The following is a 23,566-nucleotide window of genomic DNA, read 5'->3' as shown; positions in this document are numbered from 1 at the left end:
ATCACAGAAATAGAAAAATAAATTCCTAAAATGTCTGTGGAGCCACAAGAGACCATAAATAGCCAAAACAGTCTTGAGAAAGAAGAACAAAGCTGAAGGTATTCACCCTTGCTGATTCCAAACTCTGTTACAAAGAATAGTAATGAAAACAATATGCTATTGGCATAAAAATAGGCACATAGTTCAATAGAACAGAATAGAAAGCCCAGAAATAAACTCATGCATATATGGTCAATTAATTTTCGACAGAGAAACAAAGAATATACAATTAAGAAAGGACAGTCTCTTCAAGAAGTGGTGATGGAAAAACTGAATAATGACATGCAAAAGAATGACCCTGAATCCTCCTTGTCTTATGTCACTTCCAAAAATCAACTTGATGTGGATTAAATACTTGAACTTAAGACCTGAAACCATAAGATTCCTTGAAGAAAACATAGAGGGTTAGCTGCTTGACATTGGTTTTGGCAGTAATTTTTTTAAATTTGACACCAAAAGTGAAGACAACAAAAACAAAAATAAAAAATGGGACTGTGTCAAACTTAAAAGCTTCTGCCTGGCAAAGAAAACTATCAACAAAATGAAAAGGCAACCTATGTAACGGGACAAAATATTTGCAAACCACAATTCCAACAAGAGGTTAATATCCAAAATATGTATGAAACTCATATAACTCAATAGCAAAAGAGCAAATAACCCATTAAAAAATGAACAAGGGATCTAAATAGACATTTTTCCAATAAAGACATACAAACAGCCAAAAGGTACAGGAAAAGATGTTCAACATCACTAATCATGAAAGAAATACAAATCAAAATTGCAATGAGCTATTATCTTACACTTGTTAGGATGTCTATTATTAGAAAGACAAAAGATAAATGACAGTGAGGATATGGAGGAAAGGGAGCCTTTGTGCATTGTTGTTGGGGACGTGTACTAGAAACCAGTTCCTCATGAAATTAAAAGTAGAACTGCCATAGGATCCAGCAATCCCACTTCTGGGTATATATCCAAAGGATACAAAATCATTATCTCAAAGAGATATCTTTACTTCCATGTTCATAGCAGTGCTATTCACAAGAGCCAAGGTACAGAAACCATCTAACTTTCCTTCAACAGATGAGTGGGTAAAGAAAATATGACCATACACACACACACACACACACACACACACACACACACACACACACACATATCATTCAGCCAAAATCAGCCTTGAGAAAGAAGGGAAATCCTGCCATTTGCAACAACATGGATGAGAGCCTGGAAAGCATTATGTTAAATAAAATAACACAGACAAAGATGAATGCTGTGTGGTATTACTTATATGTGGAATCTTAAAACAGCAACAACAACAAAAAATTTGAACTCATGGAAACAGAGAGTAGAAAAGTGATTGTCAGGGGCTGGGAATAGGGGATATAGGAAGGAAATAAAAGGGTAAAACTTTCAGTAATAAGATGAATAAGGTCTGGGTATCTAATGTATAACATGGTGACTATAATTAATAACATGGAGTTAAAATGTATAACTGAAGCTTGTCAGGAGAGTGGAACTTAAATGTTCTGTCTCATACACAAAGGGATAAATATGTGGGGTGATAGATGCATTAATGAACTTGAAAGGGAAATATATATATATATATATATATATATATATATATATATATATATATACATATATATATATACATATATATGTGTATATATATATATATTTATTTATATACATATATATACACACATGTATGTGTGTGTATATATATATCTCAAATACTTAAATATCTTACAAATTTATTTGTCAATTGTACCTCAATAAAGCTAGAAAAAAAATTTAGTTTTCTGATCCACAAACTTACTATATGTATATTTATTACAGTATGCTTTAATTACTTTCAACAATATTTTCAGCAATATTTCAACAATGGTGTTTAGTTCTTATTCATACTTTCTTCAATTTAATATTTTTGATGCTATTGCAAATGCTATTTTAAAATAAACTTTGTTTTTAGAACAGTTTTTGATTTAAAGAAAAATTGTGAAGATAGTATAGAGTTTCTTTCAAGTTCATATCTTTTTTTCAGCAGTATCTAATCGGTTGCTAATTTCAATCAGTGTAGTGTTGTTTTTTTGTTTTTTTATGTCAGATATTGTCTTTTTCATCTTTAGAAGTTTGATTTGAGTCCTTTTGTTTTTTTTTAATTAAAATTTATTGGGGTGACAATTGTTAGTAAAGTTACATAGATTTCAGGTGTACAATTATGTAATATATCATCTGTATATCACATTGTGTATTTACCACCCAGAGTTAATTCTCTTTCCATCACCATATATTTGATTCCCTTTACCCTCATCTATTACCCACCCCACCCTCCTTACCCTCTGGTAACCACTAAACTATTGTCTATGTTTATGAGTTTTTGTTTCTTTATTTGTTTACCTTGTTCTTTTGCTGTTTTCAGTCTTATATACCACATATCAGCGAAATGATATGGTTCTCAAATTTTCACTCTGACTTATTTCACTTAGCATAATAATCTCAAGATCCATTCATGTTGTCGCAAATGATATTATTTCATTAGCTCTCTGGACTTTGATTTGAGTCTTTTAAAACTAATCTCTTCCATTTCTTTCCTCATTTGTGTAATTTCTCCTACATTCTTGAACATGTGGATTATATTTCTAATAGTTGTTTTAATATTTTTATCCAATCCTGTTATCTGTTTATTCATGGGTCTCCTTTTATTGATTGATTTTTTTTCCTCGTTATAGGTTACAGTTTTTAGTTTGTTTTCATGTCTGATAATTTTTTACTAGATATCAGACATTGTGTGTTTTATATTATTGGCTGCTAAATTTTGTTGTATCTCTTTAAATAACATTGGGCGTTATTCTGAGATTCAGTTAGGTTTACTTGAAATCACTTAGATTATTTCAAGCTTGCCTTTAAGATTTGCTATTGTGGGTCCAAAACAGCTTTTAGTCTAGGTTGGTTTGTCCCCATTACTGAGGCAATATCCAACTGAGGAATGTACCTAATGTCCCATGTATTAGATCTTTCTTTTGGCTAGTGGGAACCCACATTGTGAGTTTTGGTTATTGTTCTTCCTACTTTATCACTGTGCTTCTTTTCCTGGTTTGTTTCCTCACACAAAAGGGTAGATCAGTGCTTAGCTAAAATTTGGAGGGGTCTCTTCTGGAACTCTCCTTGTAATTTTCAGTATTTTTGTCCATAAATGCTAGCTGCTCTGTCTCCTCTTAACTCCAGACTCTGTCCTCTCAATTCTACAAGACAGCTGGGCTCTTTTTGGGTGTCCCTCCCCTGCATGGCTTAGAAATTTGTTATAGGTAGTTAGTTGAAGCTATGGTAGTGTTTACTTCATAATCCTGTGCTGCCTATTATTTAATGTCTAAAAATGTTATTTGCTATATTTCACCCCATTTCTTTTTAATGTGCGAAGGTAAATCTAGTCCCTGTTATCCCAATATGGCCAGATGTGAAAGTTCCTAATCATGTTTTTATGACACTCAGTTTTCAAGAGTATCAATTTACAGCCATAAAGAAATAAATAAGCTTACCACAGTCTCAGTGTGCTTGTCTTCAAATCCTAGTTTCTCTACTAATAGCTGTGAGATGTTAGGTAAATCAACTCCCCTCTCTGCACTTCAATATTCTCCTTTATACAAGGAAGGACTTGGATGTGACACTTTCCAGACCACCTATATGTGGCTGTCTAGCTACTCCAAAGCACAGCCTCCAGTCTAAGGACACAGGTTACAGGACATCCCTGAGAGTAAGAGAGGACGGGTTATTTCTTGGCTGATGTGGAGAATCTCTATTAAAGCTACTGGACAGGACACAGAATAAAGTCCTTTTGCTTTAATGATGGGCAAAGACCTAGCTGCTAAGGTCACCCATTTTTACAATTCAGCTTCGAAGGATACTATTCAATCAAAATTTATGTATGTTCTTTTCTGGACTTGCACAGCACAACACTTGCTATAGTGCATGGCAGACCTGAGAACACTGGGCTTCAATTAAGCAAAATTCTTGTTCAGTTGGTTAGAATTTAGGTGCAAAACTGGGGGACAACTCCCATCTCAATGAATAGGCAGCTCACTGGAAATTCATTTGTCTTGTTTCCTCTGGGATAATGACACAAACTCAAGAGGTAACTGAGGTTAGAAAGTTAAAATCCAGAAGGGGCTACTCTTTGGAAGTGCTGGGGGAGAATGGAAGTAATTGTCCACCTCTTTGAAGATGACTCACTGTGTGAGGTCATCACAGGCCCTAGAGTCAGACTGTCCAGATTTGAATCTTGGCTCTGTCCTTTTCTATCTGTGTGGTTTTAATTCCTCTATGCCTCAGTTTCCTCATTGGAAATATGGGTATAAAATAATATTTTCACCATGTAGTTGTTGTAAGGAATACATATCTGAGTTAATACATTAAGGAATAAAGAAATATGTTAAATGAGCTAATATATTAAGTAAGACTTGGAAAAGTATCTGTCAATCATGATACATTCAAATGTTAGCCATTTCATAATTATCTTTATTTAAAAACTACTGATAGCCTGTTAGGTGAGTCCTGTGCAGCCTCAGGAAGTAAAGAAGTTTTCCTTTGGTTACATCTATTTCAGTTCCTTTACCTCCATTATCTGCGTCCAATCCTATAGGGCTTTGCTGTCAGCTGAGCTTGCAAGCTCTAAATTGAATTGATAAAATCACCCCCCATTATCACTTAAGAACTTTCTCCGCTTAGAAAAATCTGCACTTTTAAAGGAGTCTCTGGAAGATACAAAAACTTCTTAATTCTAATAAATGCTATTTCCGGCTATTCACGCAGGACAGCTAAACTGTACAACTCCAAGGGGTGCCATACTTGACAGCGTGAAGAAAATACTCTGGTTTAGTGCTTTTCAAGTCTTGTTTACTGGAATGTCTGAAATAGGGAAAGGGAACTCAAAGAACCCTATATCCTCCTACCACCTGTAGGATTTTTTTTATACAATTTCCATATTGGACATGTGTCTACTCTAAAAATAAGGTTTGAAGTCCAGAGGTTTAGGGTAGGATACTTTTTTTGTTGTTGTTTAAATGAATGAATCAATAAAATAGCAAGGTATTTCTCACCAGAAGTGTATCTAAATCCCTGTGATTCTGACAAAACCAGCATGAGCTGGGATAATGCATGGGATTCTCATGATCAAGTAGTCTGTTGTTCACAACACACACCTTCACTTCATCTTTGCCAGGTGATCTGAATCCCATGAGGAATGGACAAAAACCAAGTGCCATTGTGCCATTGACAGTGAATACTGAGACAGCTGAATTCTGCAAATGCCAAGGGTCCTTGAATTTCCTATTCACAAATATGTTTATTTAGCAGATCCAAAGGGATTTACATAAAGCTTTTTTTTTCTTATTATGCAAACAATAGGACAAAATTCCTCACATTCTCTTCATTTTCTACTTTTGACCATTAGGATCTTACCTTTCCATCTTTTTTTTTTTTTTTTTTTTTTTCTGCATTCACATCACATGCTCACATTTTAAATACAGACACTCACTATTAGACCTGGAAGATGCCTTATAAAGGGTGTCTTGAGTAATCTACCAGGAAGAGATTTCTCTTTATCATATGTCACAAACATCTACATTTTGAAATGATATAAATGGAAATATATTGTAAAATGTCTTCAAAACAGAAAGCACATCCTATAGAGACTGACATCTGAAAACTGCCTGAGTTAAGTTACATAAAATGCCTGAGGTGGGATAAGGTAAGTTGGGTCCTCAAGTGAAAAATGACAGGAAATATCAGCAGTGGAAGGATTGCAGGGGTGGAAAGGATGCCTATGCTACAGGTATTTTCTTTCACCCAAAGCCTTATTTTTTATGTGAGTAGATCTAATGCCCAACTGCTTTTGTCATCCAACTGATTGTGTTTACTGCTTCTGATAGTTTCTTTGCTTTACTGGCCTCGAGTCATAAATCATTAACACAGAACACAATAAAGCCCAATGAATTTATACCTGGGAAAGTCTGGGCAAAAGAGCCGAGTAGATCATTGGTTGTGCTTTCAAGATAGGAAGAGATCAAGAACTGGCCATGATCCCCAATCCTGATCAATCCTTTAAACATGTTCAAGAGGGTATTTGGGTAGAGAACTGGGCATGAGTATGCATGGACTATGGAGAATTTGTGTCTGTCCTCCCAGTCTTTGACTAAAAGTTGGTCATTTTCACCCCTTACTGTTAGATATGCTTTGGTTTGGTCCCAGGCTAAGATCCCCTAGACTAGGCTGTAGGAGGCCCACCATGTGGGGAGATGGCCCCTTTAAATTGGAGGTAGCCCAGGGTTCGTCTTAATAAATGTGGTTCATGGAGTTACCAAGAATGAAGCAATCCAAAGTGGGACAGGTGTCTGAGACAAAGGCCAAGAAGAATAAACTATGTGGACACATGAGCTTTGATAGTTTTTGTTCTTCACTCTAAACTTCCATGCTGTATATAGTACAGTGGCCTAAGTGACTTTTGGCCTTGACCCAAGAGAGATCTCTTCTTCAGAATGGCCCAAGAATGAGGCTATTTGAGTATCCCTCATAGGGTGAAGCATGAAGCAACATAGATCTCATTTGTGTTCATATACACACTCAAGACGGTATAGTCAGAAAAAGGAGATGGCAGAACGTCTTTTATTACCCTTCCCTGGCTTCCTCCTTAGGGCGCTCTTCCCTTTCCCGCCCACCTTGTAGGCACCTCAGCACTCTCACACATTCTCCCTCTTGCTCTTCAGTGCTGTTACCTTAAGTCAATTTTTTATCTTTTGCCCTTAGCTCACAAGTGAGTTTTGCCATGGGATTTCATACTCAGAGAGGGCCTTCACAGTTTTCCTTTATAGCACGTTTGAAAAAAGATGAGTCTTCCATAAGTTGTTAATTGGTGCTCTGAGAAGGAGGGTCCTGTGGTCAAACGTGTTTGGCAAACTACGTTCTACATCTCTCTATATGTTTTGCTATTAAAAACGCTCAAAACCTATCTCACACAAGTTTAAGCAGAAGGAGAAAAAAAAGGAATAGTGGGTAATTTTTTGACTCATTTAACTGGGAAATGCAAACTAGGGAGCTGGCCTCAGGGACTCTACCAAGAACCCAAGCTGTGTCATCAGGTCTTCTTTGTATCTCCTCACTGGCACTCCCACCCTTGAATCTCGTAGCTGTGTTTGATCTGTGAATTTTGTAGTTTTCTTGTGTAAAAGGCTTTTTACCTTGCACGGGAATGGCGGTCATGATGAGGCATAGGAAGGAACGCATTCACAGAGATTTTCAGGCGAGTCCCATCCCAGATGTGTGACCTCCTAGGTGAAACAGAGAGCTTTTCTAACCGGGAATGTGTATATAAAACTCCAGAATAGGCTGTCATTTGCCTGACTTGGAGTTTAGTCTGCACTGGGACCAATCACCACAGCCAGCATGACAGGATATTGTGATTTGCCAAGATTTGGTTCCAAGGTCACCTCTTGTGACCAAGGAATCAACTTATTATGATTGACAAGTCTACCAGGATTGGGTAGAAAGGAAAAGGGGAAGTTCGTAAGAGGAAAGAAGTTGTTGTTAACAGAAGGGAGACGTGATGCTCTGTACATAAAAAAGAGGCTGTCCCTAAATACCTTTGCACATTGGAATAACAAGGAGATGTTTGAAAAATACTGATGTCTAACTGTCACCTCCAGTGATTCTGATTTAATCCATCTGGGGTATGACCTGGGCCTTGGGGATTTAAAAGTTCCCCAAGTGATTTTAATGTGCAGCCATGGTTGGGGACTCCTTGTCTAGTTGCTTTCCTAGGTCATCATTTTTACACATCACCAAAGATATCCTTCTAAATCTCGGTCCTCTGCTCTAAACAAAGCCCTGATTCCACATAAATGTATTCAAGACTCACTAAAATTTGATTTCAAGCTCCTTTTCCAGTCTTCTCTTCCAGTACGATTTTATCGCTTCCCTACGGTACAAATGTGGGGTTTTGCTGGTCTCCAAGCATCTTTAAAACACCTCTAGCTTCTCATGTGTGATTGTCCCATTTCTTCAGCTTAGAACAGAGCTGCCCAATGAATATTTTGCAGTGATGGAAATGTTCTTCCATCAGTCCAATATGGTAACCACTAGTCAGGTGTGGCTATTGAGTGCTTGAAATGTGGCTGGTAGGACTGAATTTTTAATTTTATTTCAGAGCACTTAATTTAAATTTAAGTAGCCACATGTGGCTAGCAGCTGCTTAGATGGACAGATAGAATGCTTTACTCAGTGCATCTCAGTCAACATTCTATCAAAATTTACAAGGTACATTTTGCATAACTATCCTGTCCTGAAGTCTCCACCTGCACGACTCCTCTTAGTCTTATGAATTGCTGAGCACTCTCCGGGACTCTATAAATGGTATTTACCTACCCTGCCCCATATAGTTCTTTCTGCCACCCCTGGCCCCACTCCAGATGTTAGAAATTTCTTGAGAGAAGGAAGAGATTGGAGGGCTTGTGCATAATAATAATAATAATAATAATAAAAATAATAATAAAACTCCATGAGCACTTATTGAATAAATGCAGACAAAGTTGCATGAACCATAAATGTCTGTATGTACTTATGCACTGCAGAAGCTCAAGACATACATGTTACTAGGCAACACATCCATACACATTGAGGCTCATATGTTCTAACGTGTCATCAATTAGATGGGAAAGCACATGTCCTCATTGTGTGAGAGAAACTGGGTCAGTAGAATAGGTGGGAGAGGATGAGTAATCCATGCAGCGACCACAGGGTGTTAGCCTATTTTATTTGGCTGGGAGGCAAAAATAACAGTGGAGATGGGAAGTACTAATGATTTTTATTAAAGTAAATGAGGGAGCATGGCCACTCAGAGTGCCCTCTGAATTAATACTTCATGAAGAATTCTGGGATCAGTCCTGTAAAATAGTTATAAATTCATCCTGACCCACACATTTTTCCAGAATTAGTTTGTAAGATGATGAACTCTCGCTTCTAAATTTTCTGCAGATGCTACTGTTGCTGAGGAAATGCCACTGTTAGAGAATAGAAAAATATTATTCCAAAGAGTTTTAAAGACTGACTGAATCAGGTCTGGAACATTATTGAAATGGTAAGATAAACTCAAGTAGTTTTTGAGAAAAGAAAAATTCTTTTTAAAAAATATGGCCCCTTATGAATTACAACCAAATGTCACTGAATCATTTTCAATGAAATTTTATCTATTAACAGCGAGGAGATGGGATGAGTCTCTGAGCTCCTCCCGGCCGCCCTCCAGCTGAGGTTTCTCTCCCTTGAGAACACCTGTAATGGAAACTGCTGAAGCTGGAGGTCATTAACATTTTGAGTACACTGCAAACTGACACTGTATAATGTTATGACATTTCATCCCAAGACATTTAATCTCTTTTAATCAGTGTTTATGTTGATCGTACTTTATCGTTATTAGCTTTCGCATAAAAATGGAATACTTTGGCATGTCATTAACTAAAGACAAATTTATTTATTACTCATTGCAATTGTTTCTAGATCTCTCTTTCTCCCTTCTTCCCTCCCTTTCTCCTTCTCTTCCTCATTTTTCCTTTATCAAGCTTCATTTGTTTCTGGCTTTTGCTTTCATTTGTGCTATTTTTGAAAGTGCTTTGAATTTTTCCTTCTGCTGATATTCTTTCTGGAAAGTAGATGATCTTGGGGTTCTCAGACCACTGTGTTAGTAAACTTTAAAAGTAGAGTCTGGAAGCAAAATAATCTCAACTAGCTGACAAATGCTCCTGGTACTCATTTCCTTGGTTAGGAACAACTCACTCTCCTCTGAATGTCGCTCTGTGGATGACTTACCTGCACATAGTTTTCCTCTCCCCTGCTTTCCTTCTTTCATTTGCTTTGGGTTTTGTTGTAGCCTTTGTCAACAGAAGTTCACTGCCACCAATCTAATGTCAATAAAGTTCCCAAATTTGGGGTGTTCAAAGAGAAGAAACTTTAATTCAATGAAACAGTTTGCAACCAGAGAAACACAGTCTCTGGTGGAAACTGAAAGTGCGCTCCACTGAGACAAAGGAGAGGCTGCTTTTTAGGAGTTCCTGCCCTGGTTCTAGAGGGGTCCTTTTTATGCAAATGAGGAGGAATCCAAAATTGAACAGCTTCTCTGATCCAAATATCACTGTCCTGATTGGTTGGCTTCAAGCATTCTGATTGGTCATTACAGAACTTCTCTGATTGATCAACGTAGATGGAAATGAGGAGATAGTTCACAGCTCCAATTGGATAGTGCAGGTCTTAGACTATGGGTCAAAAGATGATTCCAGGAACTCCTTTATAAGGGTCAGTTCAGTCGTCAGGAACATAATGCAGGAAGTTTGGCAGCTCAGTCTATGACATTTCCCTAAAATGCAGTGTGCGTGAGAGGACTTTGTCAGCAATGGCTGCTAGACTCTGGCTATGAATTTGGGCCCAGTTAACTACCAGGAGTCCTTCTTAAGACTCATAGCTTCTAGCACCTACCTTCGTGCCTCCATTTCTTTTTTCTTCCTTGTGTGTGGGACACTTTGAAGCTACTTAAACTTTTCTGTTCCCCTCAAAACCTTCTCATTAAAGGTGAAACTGATAATTGTTCATTATTTTATATTAGAGAAAGAATATATCCCTTAACATGAACAAGTGGCTGCGCATTTCAATCTATAAGCCAGGTATAATTTTCTTTATTTTTTTTATGAATGAACAATTTCTATTATAAATGTCTTCTTATGCTGAATGGTCAAAACCCAATCTTGGTTTAGGGAGGTGTTTCTCAACCTTGACACTACTGACATTTTAGTCTGGGTAATTCTTTGTTCTAGGGGGCTGTTCTGTATACTATGGAATGTTCAGCAGCATCCCTGATCTCTGCCTACCAGTACCAGGAGCATTTCTCAGTTGTGATCACAAAAAAGTCTCCAAACATTGCCAAATCCCTGTGGGGGCGGGGGGGGGGAAGGGAGCAAAGAGCCCCACATTGAGAATCAGTGGTGTAGTGGAGTGACCCTCCCTTTCTCTGGGGTTAAGTCTAAGTTCTAGGGCAGAGACTTAAGGAAGGATGAGAAAATCTTTCCTTGAAATTATCGTTCATCCACATAGACTGATCTGAGGTATCCCTATTACCACTGAAACGTTGGGTCCCTGGTATATCTACCACAATCTGATGATAAAGGGCTCTCAGGGCAGCTGTCTGTACTTTGCTCACAGGCAGAGGCTCTTCCTGAATTGCTGCAAGATGCTCTGTCAGGCGGCCTCAGGCTTATCCTGGTGCCATGCTGGGGAACCAGTCTGAGCAACAGAAATTCCGGGGTCCTGCTGTCTTCAGGCTTTCCCCCTGGAGCTAGGAGCCCAGTTTTATCAGATCTTGGAATTTCTCTAGGGAGAACTTCCCACAGGACACTGAGCTAGGAGCCCTCATTCATCTAAGTTCTGCTTCTGTTGTGATTCTTCTCATTCCCTGAATTCCTGACCATCTTTATGTAGTCTGAGGAAAAGTTGGTCTGGCTCTTTATCTGCTTTTCCAACTATAATGTTTTGTGGCCTAGAAATTACATACTCTCTAGTTATGCTTTAACACTGAAAGACTTTCTCTGCTTCTCTGTTATATCATCCCTTCCCTGAGGCAATGAATTCTGCTGAATGAATGGGTAGAAAAAAAGGATACAAGAAAATGAGAGAAAAAAAGTTTAGGTTAACATTTCAATTTATTAAAAATAAAATTATCACTTGTTTATTTTGGTGCTACATTTCTATAGGAATATAAGTACTTGGAAAACTAGATAAAAAACCATCTTATCCTCAGCCTGCAGAAGGATGATTAGCACTGTGGGGGACCAAGAGATGTGCAGGGCAGCAAAGAGCTTAGATGATGGGTGGGCTACAGGGCTGGGTATCCTGTGGGTAGGACTCCTGTGATGGAATTGGGAATCCAAGATGACATAGTATAATTGCATCTGTGTACCATGGCTTTGTTTTAATGAGTCAAGGGTTCCTTAGTGAGCCTCGACCGTTCTGGTCATCTGATGGTTCTTGGGTTTTGTATGGCCTCTGGTCTACTCATCACTCCCAATTCCCCATCATATGTTTGGTTTACATTCATCTCTTTTAAAGCATGGTGTAAACTGTGCATTCTTTCATGTAGTTTTAATTTACATGCATGGGAGGTATTGTGTTTCTTATGATTTTCACTCAACACTATAGGAGCTGATGGGTCAAAAGTGATATCTTTTTTTTTGTTTTAATTTCTATTCCTGTGATTAGTAATGGCTTTGGGCACAAACGGTATATTTTGTTAAAACTTTGGTTTTCTTTGGCTAAGAATTGACTCAAATATCCTTTACCCATTAAAAAATTTGGGATTCCTATGATTTTTTTTCATATTCATAAGTTATTTGTATGTTCTAGATAATAATTTCCTTGTTTTATCATATCTCTGCAACATCTTCATGTTAACTTAATTCACAGACGTTCTTAATTCGATGTGATTAAATTCATTAATGATAACCCTAGGGCACGTCATCTTCTGCCTTTATGACATATCTGGATTCCATTTTTGTATGTGGTAATAGGTAGAGATTTTTCTCCATAATGAGCAGTTTTCCTATCATTTACTAAACTGTCTGATTTATGGTGTCATTTTTATTGTGTAATAAATTCTGAGATATGAGTCTATTTCACAGGTAAATTTGTCTCTTTTTGCATTAATATCATGCTGTTTTTAATGTAACAACCATGTAGTAAATCTTAGTAGCTCTTAGGCCAAGTGTCCATCTCATTTTCTTATTACGGTGATATTGCCTAGAATCAAAATGCAGAGTTGCTTGCAAGCAAATAAGTACAGACTGTCAGACGACACACCAATATTTTGAGGGGTAAACTGATGGAAGTAAAAGTAGTAGGAGGTATTCGATCTATTGCCTTCTGGGACAGAGCACAAAAATTGACAGGGGACTCAACATTAGATTCTGGGAGAGAGACTCTAACTTTGCGCTACATGGTTTTTAAGAAACATGAAATAAAAACCTGTAGTTTCTAGAAATTTCAGAATTGAAAGCCATAAGAAATCAATTGAAAGCTAAATGAAAGTGTTATGTAGGGTAATAAAAGCAATTAATTAACTGCAATATAGATCTTTAAAAGTTCCATAAAATACAGAGTGCAGAAAAAATAGATGGAAAAACAAGAGATGTTGCTAAACAAGGATATTGAAAATGAAGGTCGAAATGTATTAATCAGAATTTCTGAACAAAATTTATACAACTTTGTCTATGTAAATTAATAAATAATAGTAACAATCATTTTCTATTTGTGGAGTAAAAACAAATGAACAAAGAGCTAAATGTTTGGGCAACAATAACTGGAAACTGGGAGGAAGTGATTGGAATTATGTTCAAAGAGCCTTGTGCTGTTGGGCAGAGGGTAAAAATATTGGTTACTGATAACCATTACTAACTATTAAAATTTCTAGGTAATCACTGAAAAAGAACATTTGAATGTTTATATTTTAGTGTAAAAGAAAAAAATGAGAAGCAAAAGCTTAAAAAAATCAATCTATAAGAAGACATGAAAAGAGAAAAAAATGGAAAGTTTAGGGGAAATAGAAAGTACAAAATAAAGTGATAGAAATAAATCCAAGCATATCAGGAAACACCGAACAACCCAATAGAAAAATGGGCAAAGGCTATCAACAGGTATTTCACAGAAGGGGAAACACAGTGGGCATTAATTGTATAAAACAGCAGTAAACCTCATTATGGTGGTGCAATTTAAAAGCACAATAAATTACCAATATACACTTGCTCTACTGTTATAACAAGTACACAAAATCTGACCATAGTGAGTATTTTAATCCACTTGGGCAGTTATAAAAAAAACAGCCGAAGCTGTTTATAGCAACAGAAATTTATTTCTCACAGTTCTGGAGGTGGGGAAGTCCAAAATCAAGGCACCAGCCGCTTTGATGTCTGATGAAAACTCACTTCCTCATAGATGGCCATCTTCTCACTGTAACCTTACATGGCAGATGGAGAGAGGGATCTCTCTGAGAATTCTTTCTTCAGGCAGGCTAATAATCCCATTCATGACCCAATTACCTCCTAAAGGTCCTATGTCCTAATATCATGACCTTGGGGACCAGGATTTCAACGTAAGAATTCTGGGAGGATACAAACATTCAACACATAGTACGTAACGACAGAGCTATATGAATCAAGATTGAAAAATCACTTTCTGTCTTCTTTACTCCCTTTTTTTTATTATTGTACTTATTTTTTATAAAATTTTATTGTTTTATATTGTATTAATTTAATTTTTAAATCTGTTTATCTTACTTGGTGGTAAGATATATGTGCCAATTATTTTCCATTGACTATCTCCTATCCATTTTCTGTATTTCTTGGCTCTGCACTGTTTTCAGAGGCAGAAGACTGCATCACCTTGACTCACTTGTTGTCATATTTCCAGTTAGATTTAGCCAATGAAACTCTGGTAAGAGACTAAGGTGTGGGAGGAGAGAGATTGGGGAACTTCTTCCCTCAAATTCCTTGTCTTTGGTCAGCATCTCTATTCCTCGACTATAGCTTCCTCCAGGAATACACACACACACATACACACACACACACACACACACACACACACACACACACACACACACGGTGAGTTTAACTTACTGTGTATTAGGTACCTTGAGTGTAATGGTCATGTATTCTGAGCTGAAATGACGAAGTGTTTATGTCGCTTCTGGTCCACGAGGTGGTGAGATGCAGTTTGGAGGCGAACTTATTAAAATTTTTGGCCTGTTCTTTATTTTATATAGGAATTTCAGGACAAACTTTAAAATCAGGATAATTCTAGAAAATTCTGGAAATTCATTATCAAGCAGTGAAATGTGTGATTCCTGATAACAAGGAGCTTAACATCTATGATAAGGGTGTTGAGACACGCTCACACATATCTTAAACATGAATGATGTAATGACATCCGAAACCTGGAGGCAACAGAGCATATTAACATCATTTCTAGTTTCTTTGATTGCCTTTCCTTACCACTCTAACTTTTTCTTCTTTTACTCTAAGATTTTAAAATATAAATTTGATTATGTTCATAACCATGAATCCCTTCAAGGACCTTCCATTGTACTTCGTAAGTAATACAGAGATCTTGATAATCACTGTATTTTCTACTCGCCTCCTTCACTTAAAGGTCTGGCACATTGTAGGAACTTAATGTCTGCTAAAAAAGAAAATGAAAGGAATGAATGAATAATGAATAAATATATATGTGGCGTAAAAATATTGCTGAATATTTAACTTGAGTTTTCTTCTGAGGTGCCTCTTTCTAACATAGCTGTAGGAATGTAGTGACAATTACTGGCAATAAAAATGATTGATGTGACTGACATACAACACAGACTTTATAACATCAGGTTTTATTTTTAGTACCTGTGTCTGATTGGTCCACAAAAACCAAGGATGCATTTCATTTTGACCACATTTTATCCATCAGCCCACTCTAAAAGGTTATGCACATTGTAATCTGCACATTTCAGGGTATACATCGGGATCTGAGAACTTTCTTATATGTAAGAAATCTGTGATTTTTCAACGCCTTGGAAGTAGGTACTTAGCTTTATTCATCTTTCTATTCCCCACAGTGTCTATTATTATACCTAAAACTAAGTTGGGAATTAATCTGCATTTATTTGTTTAATGGCATTTTAAAATAATCATAAGTGTTCTTATGTCTTTTCATTTTGAAATAATTCCAGTTTGCAAGATAATATTTTAATAATTCATAATTGGCCAGTTTATTTAAAGAAGTCAAAATAGAGAATCATAAAAATGATTTGGATCTAGCTTAAAAATTTTATCTTTTAAGGCATGAAATTTATTCAATTCGTTTATCAACCTTTGAGATAAGGCTCAGGCCTATTCTTTGGCTATTTAGACTCTATTCTTTAGGTCCATTGATCAAAGTTTATTAAGGTAATAAAGTTACCTTTATTACCTTAATCACTGCATAAGGTATGATCCTAAATCTCCATATTCTTGAAAGTACAGAGATAAGTTAGAAACTTTTGACACAATATCAGTTCAGAATCCTTTTAGGTTTTTTATATTCCTTCCCTTTGTCTTGTCCACAACTCATTTGACAGTGGATTTTTAAGTAAGTTGCTTATTTTTTGAATCTTTCCAAACCATTAAACTTAACTTTGACGGAAACCACAATTCTATTTTTCCCACTTACATTTAATTAGTTTATTCAATAGTAAATTAAATTACATGTTTATAAATAGCAGTATAATCAACATAAGTAGATTGGGAATAGATATCAACTCTTAGTAAGCATATCACTCAAAGATAGGAACAGAATGTCAACATTGCCGGTGTATTAGTGTGTGCTCATACTATAACAAAGAGCTGTGGGTAAGCAGAATCTGTTAACTTGAGGTCAGTTTAGAGAACTTCTATTGTTTTGTAGTTGTAATTACGTTGTAATCACATGATTAACACACAATGCATAAATAATGAATAAAATCTGAAAAAATAAGCACAGCATATCCTAAAGAGCCTCAATATTTAGTCTACAAAGAGCTTGATAATCTGTATCACATACAGATCTTAACTAATTTTGGGTATGACTTTGGCCTTAAGATGAAGGAGAGCAGCCATTATATAAAGAATCAAGATCCTTTGTGCACTATTCGTTTAAGACAGTGTTGATTTAAAAAAGTGGTGACTAAAGATGATTTTCTAGAGCAAATGGATGAAGTGTGAAATTCAAATATACTTGTGAAATTCACAATCATTTACACTTTGATTGCTAATGGTAGTAATGAAAATAACTTTTGCATATAGCATGTTTAAAAGGGTTTTCAGGAACATGATCTTATTTGAGCCTCACACCTGTGAGCTCAGTCCTGTGAGAATATTCATTACCCTAGTTTCTGAGATGAGGGAGTTGAGGCCCAAAAAGATGAATTTGTCTAAGGTTTTGCAATATTAATCCATAACTGTAACTCAAATCATATCACTTCAATTTTTGGTTTTTCCCTGTTGAAAATTGTTGTTATAATAAATTGTCTAGAGCAGAATAAATTGTCTTTCCTCAATAGGAAAACAAAAAGCAATTACTATTTTTTTCCCTTAACATAATTACTACAAGCTTACTACCCTAAAAACGCGTATCATGTGTGGGTTTGTCTTCCTTACTAGACCAAGCTACAGAAGAAGAGGGGTCATCTGTTCTAATGCCAATTGTCCTTATTTAGCATGTGTCTGGTGACATATTAATTTGGCTGAACTGGATTTTAAGAAATGGAGCTTTACCCATTTTAGGACTAAGAATATATTTTATGAGCAGGGTATATTATTACTAAACAAAGTTTGGTATTTTGTAAAAAAGGGTGAGAAAAGCCTTAGAGATTTGAGGAGGGAGAACACATCAGTGCCTTTTCAAGAGAACCACAGAATATAGTGATTCATGTTATTATGTTCACATTCTTAGTTCTTATGTTTACTTATTAAATCTATGTGTTTTTCTATTTTAGTTCACTATTTCATTATTTTATTAATTTCTTCATGCTGATTTCTTTGTATTTTTATTATTTTTTCCCACTACTTGAGTTGAATGTTCATTTATTTTGTTTTTTAAAAATATTGAAAACATACAAGGTTTTGAATTTGTTTGAATATAGATTTAATATATCTCATCAACTTTCTTTTTAAATTATGAGTAACTTTATGTATCTTTTTTTCTGATTATAAAATTCATTCAAAACAGTAAAACATGGACAAGAAAATGAGAACCACCCATGGTTTTACCAATAGGGCTGGGACCTGCAAACTGTACCTCACATGCTAGATCCAGCTTGACTTATGTTTTTGTAAAAAAAGTTTTATTAGAACATAGTCATGTTCATTTGTTTAGATATTGTCTATGGCTGCTTTTGTGCTAAGTAGCAGAGTTGAGTACCAGTAGTTGTGAAAGAGACCAAATGGCCTGCAAAGCCCAAACTTTTTACTGTCTAGTTCTTTACAGAAAAAAAGTTTGCTGTTTCTTGACTTAGAGAAAACCAATCACATTTTGACCTCTATATCTCAATCTGTTTGTCTTTGATGTCACAATATTGATCAGTCAATCTATCTTTCTATTTTCTGTAGTAAATATCATCAGCGGTCTCCCTAATGCCAATTTCCACTCTTCTTTCTTATTTATAGAACCTTGATTGTTTTAGGGAATCAATGTGCTCAGGTACAAATAATTAATTTTCTAGACTTTCTTCAATTAAGAAGGATGTTAGGATATAGTTTTAAACAATGAACTGTCATCAATTATTGATTTCTAAAGAACAAATTTAGTGGTTTAATAACAATGGTTTAAAATATCAGGGCACTTCAGTTAATCTGGGTCTGTCTCAGCTAATCATGGCTGGGCTAATTTATGTGTCTGTAGTCGGTTGGTGAGTTGGCTGGGCTAGGAAGGCCTCCGGTGGGATTACTCAGCTCTTCTCCACATATCTTTCATATCCCTACAGCTGCCTAGTTAGGTTTGTTTGCAGTGTCAGCAGTCCAAAAGAGAAAGCAGAAATACACAAGTGCTTTTTCAAGTCTCTGTTTATGTTGAGTTTACTTACTACTTACTGTCATCATGGTCAAATCAAATCACATGGTCAAACTCAGAATTAAAACCAAAGGGCGCGAATATGGAAGATGTGAAAAGTTGGTTTGAGAAAAGCAATTGATTTATCAGATAGATATAAGCAGAATTCCACAGACAGGGAGTCCCTTCCCAATAAAAAAATAGTATTTCTTCTTCCTGGAATAGAGATGTGAGGTTTGGGGGCATGATCACCATTTTGTAACTATGAGGTACCAAATATAAAGGCAAAGGTCACCTATCTGTTAATTATGGTAGAACAGAAAGATAGAAAATTCAACATTTCTGGTGCTATTTATGAGTCTCATGAGCAATTGTAGAATAAATCTGTCGTATGAGGCAAGTAAATACCTGATTCCCTACTTACTAAAGTAAGATTTCTGTGAAATATTGCCAAATGTTTTTTAGTCAATAATATATTGACATGATTTTTTTTTAGTATATATAATCTAGCTCATTTTCCAAAATGGCTTTTAACATATGACAATAGTAAAACTTTCGAAATCAATCTCTTATTGAAACATATTTCAGTAGTTTCCAGATCTTCACTATTGCAAATAATGCTTCAGTAATCATCCTCACATATACATCTTTGCACACTTCTTCAAGTGTCTATGTAGGATATACTCCTGCAATAAGGAGTTTTTGAGAGAATAAACATATTCACTTTACATTTTAATATATGTGGTGAGATGACCTTGTAGAAAATTTGATAAAAATTTACCCTCTTATCGATAGTTTGTGAATATGTTCATTTTCCCACAACTGCTCCGAAACTGGATTTTGACAATCTTAAATAATTTTGCCAATCTACCAAAAGAATATATGTGTATATATATTTGTGTATATATATATATATGTATACATATATATGTATATACATGCACATACACATGTATATATAAACATATGTGTATATGTATATTTCATATTTGTTTTCACTGGTAGTTTTTTAATTTTAGTAAGATTGATTCTTTTAACTTAATGGCCATTTACATTTCCTTTATACATTTTTTGTTTATATCTTTTATTTATTTTTGTACTGGTTTGCTTACTTTTTCTTACTACCTTTTATTTTCTCTATATACAATACAATTATTTATGTTTTTTGTGTGTGTGCTTTGTACAACATATGTAGATTCTCCCAGTTTATTTGCCTTTTCATTTTTTTTTTGGTTAATGTATCTTTGCCATAAAGAAGTTCATTTTTGATTAGAAAAAGTTTCCAGTTTTTATTATGGTTTCTAGGTTTTGTTCATACTTATAAATCCCTTTCTTAACACTATAAAATATTTTCTATATTTACTACCACTAGATCTTTGTTCTGTGTATATGTGCATGTTATTTTTCATGAAGTTCTAATAATGAGTGTTATTCTGGCTTTGAAAACATAATAGGAAGATTTTATCTTTTTCTCCATGATTAGAAAACATGTAAATAATATAAAATTATTTCTATAAGTTTTACAAAGATTTCCTATGAAAACTGGCAATTTGAAGAGTAACTATTTTATTTATTGTTTTTAGTCTGTATAGGTTTTCTATATTTTCTGGATTTCTTTTGATACTTTATATTTTCCTAGAAAAATATCAGTTTCATTCATGGTTACAGATTTATTTTAGAGTTATATAAAATAATCTTTTACATATTTAAATTTTTTATTTGTATATTTTGTTGTTTTCTCTTTTATATCTTAAGGAACATTTGTGCTTTTGTCTCTTTTTTCTTTTGATAGTTAAGTAGTGATATGTCTTTTAAATTAAGTATTCCACCCTTCTGCAAACAATTTACTTTCATATATATTTATCAGTTTCAACTTTTTTTTCTATTTTCTAATTCATTAATTTCTGGTTTCATAGTATTCCTTCATTTTGCTTTCTTTAGGGGTTTTCTTGTTGCTGTATTTGTTCTAAGTTCTTGAACTGAATAGCTTGTTCAATTTAATACATTATTATTTAGTGATGTATTTAAAGCTATACATTTTCCTCTATGTACAGCTTTGACTATATTTTTATTTATGTATAGTTTTGACTATATGTCTTAGTTTTGAAAATATTTTTATTTTTAATATTTATAACTTCTGCAATGTTAACTTTGATTTTTTCTTTCAAGGTAAATTTTCTGAGAGTTTTTCCATGTTTAAATGGCTGGTTTTTTTGCTTTATGTTTTAATTCTACTTACATATGTTATTATTTGTTAGGGTATTGAATTCTCAATCAAGAAAAACTGATCTGAATTATTTGTACCTTTTGGTATCTATTAATGTTTTCCTTGAGGCTTAATATATGGCCAACTTTACAGATGATCTACAGATATTTTATGATGAATTTTCTACCTTTATGGCAATATGAAAAGCATATATATTGCCATATATATTACACATACATGTACATACTTTTTATTTATATCTCCATATCTTTATATCTCTGTATGTTTATATATGTCAAAATTGTTATGTTACTCAGCATAATCCTTGACTTCCCATTATCTGGAGCACCCACGATGCTGTTAAAACAGATTTCTAGGCCCTACTCCTAATGATCCTGGTTGGGTGAGTTTAAAATGCAAAACTACTACAACAGTAAGCATGCCCTCTACTGAATGGGAGATTGGAGTGATTTAGAGGGAAGCCCTTGTGAATTCAGCTCCTTTGTGTGACATGTGGTGTTGACTTACTCAGCTCAGTTGACTTTGTGTAGCAGCAACACAGCTGCTACTTCCTTCTCTCTTACCCCTTTGTGATCTCCAGGCTAGTTCTCAGAGTTAGAAGTATTATGATTGATCGGCACTGTTTCTCACGTTTTAAAAAAATATTGTTTGGGTTGTAGCCATTTCCTAGTTTCATCGGGCATGATATTTTTTATATTTTACATTATTTTGCTGTTTTTCTGGTTTTAAAGGAGGCCATTTGTATATCTTTTGCCAGAAATCTTTCATTCTGCTATTTATCTGCTATTTATCTTATTTAGTCAGTGATCCTATTTCAACTTTTATCTATTGCTTTACAAAGTCTCTGTTTCTTTTAATTTTCTTGAGAGTATAAAGCATTTACTCTCTAAAAAAGTCTGAAATCAATCTTTTTAATCTAGCTTTGGTATGCTATACTTATTTTCTCATTTTAAAATACTCTTCTTGCATAGTTTTCTATTCTTTCTATTTTATTTGAATAGCACAGGTTTATATAAGTTTGACCTCTTTGACTCCAAATAGTGTGATTTTGTTCTTGAATTCACTGCTTATCTCTGAGGAGATTAATCAGATTCTTCTCTCAAAATGTAAGTTGGACAATTTAGCTTTATCATACATCAAATATTCCACGCTTCAGGGATTCAGTAGCCTGAGAGTGATAGAAAGAAAGATGAGTGCCTTGTCAGTCACAGCTGGGTTATTTGATAAAATACTGTGAAACTTTACTCAATGTTTGAATAATGGTACCAGGGTCCAATTTTGAAAGGTAGAGATCATTCTTTCCTGCCAAGGGGCTCAAATATCAGTTATGGATTCACCTTCTTCATGGTGAACTAATCACATTACTGAGAGGTTACTCGACAGGGATGTCCATGGTCTATGGACTGTCCGTTTGGAAACGTGTAAATGTTTTCTTCACCATGGAGAGGCCCCCTTGTCACTGTTGGTCGAGAGCTGTGAAAATGACAGAAATGTAATTAGCCTCTCTTTCACAGTCCTTCCTCATCTCCAGACTTTGTCCTTTTAAACACATTTTGATAACTAAGGCATAGAGAGGTCAAGTAAGAAGGTCAATCAGCTTTACGTTTAGAGACGGGATATGAACACGACTGACCCAACTCTACAGCCTAACCTCTTTACCACTATGCTTTACTTTCTAATAATATTTATGCTGATGATGAAACATCCTGAGAGCTGGCAAGACATCGTAATGTGATTTCAGGAAAAGCATGGAATTTTTAGATCTATAGGTAATACACAGCCTCCTTTAGCCAAAGTCCTAACTATCCCTCCCTTTTATGGTCCCTCAATTTGTAGACTTGCTTATATCTCCCCCTGCCCATTATCTCATGGAAATTCACATGGACACTATGATAGCCAAAAGGCATTCAGCCAGAGAGAGCAGAAGGAGAACAGAGATATGAACTATCCAAAATGAAATAAGCAACCTCTGGATAATTGAAGATTGATTAAATAGTATCATGATTCCTTCATTCATTTTCTAGGACATGCACCCAAGACTTTATAGGAAAAATCTAAGGTAAGGTAGTTGTTTTATAGCTTTTGTTATAGACCTACACTTTTAGGTGCCTGCTAATGATATGATTAATTGATCAAGCATTCTGTTCAATTTTTCCTTTTTCTTATCTAACTGAAGTTGAAACTTATCCAGGATAGAAGAAGCATATGATTCAATTGGCTCAGGGAAGCAAGCAGAGCATTTTCCTATAACTACTCAGTCAAAGGTCAGTTGCTAGAATTTCATTGCTCATCCTTATGCAATAGGTATTTTTTCCTGCGTTTCTTTAAACCTGACACCAGTAGGAGGCAGTTCAAGTTCCCTCTGCTATTTGAGGTGATTGATTTTTGAAGCAGGGAAACATTCTTTCACTGCATGAAGATTTGAATTTACTAAGGCTTGTGGGGCACCACACATTTATCTTAAAGTTTATTTTAGAGAGACTTAGGGGAAACTTAAAACCTACCTATACAGCTTTGCAAATGTATTCTTCTTCTTCGTCTTCTTTTTTTTTTTTTAAATTGGGGAATATTGGGGAACAGTGTGCTTTTCCAGGACCCATCATCTCCAAGTCAAGTCATTGTTTTCAATTTAGTTGTGGAAGGCGCAGCTCACTGGCCCATGTGGGAATCGAA

General features: G+C 35.2%; 1 long non-coding RNA gene across 3 annotated transcripts in view; it reads left to right on the top strand.

Annotated features, from left to right (window-relative positions):
* LOC109455413 (uncharacterized) overlaps positions 1-23,566 on the top strand; it is a 264,779-nt gene that overhangs the window by 119,591 nt on the left and 121,622 nt on the right. The gene's annotated exons all lie outside the window — the stretch shown is intronic.

Source organism: Rhinolophus sinicus, linkage group LG05 (assembly GCF_036562045.2).
Source record: "Rhinolophus sinicus isolate RSC01 linkage group LG05, ASM3656204v1, whole genome shotgun sequence".
NCBI lineage: Eukaryota > Metazoa > Chordata > Mammalia > Chiroptera > Rhinolophidae > Rhinolophus > Rhinolophus sinicus.
Note: the sequence above shows the minus strand (reverse complement) of the source record. Positions and strands in the feature narration are given on the sequence as shown.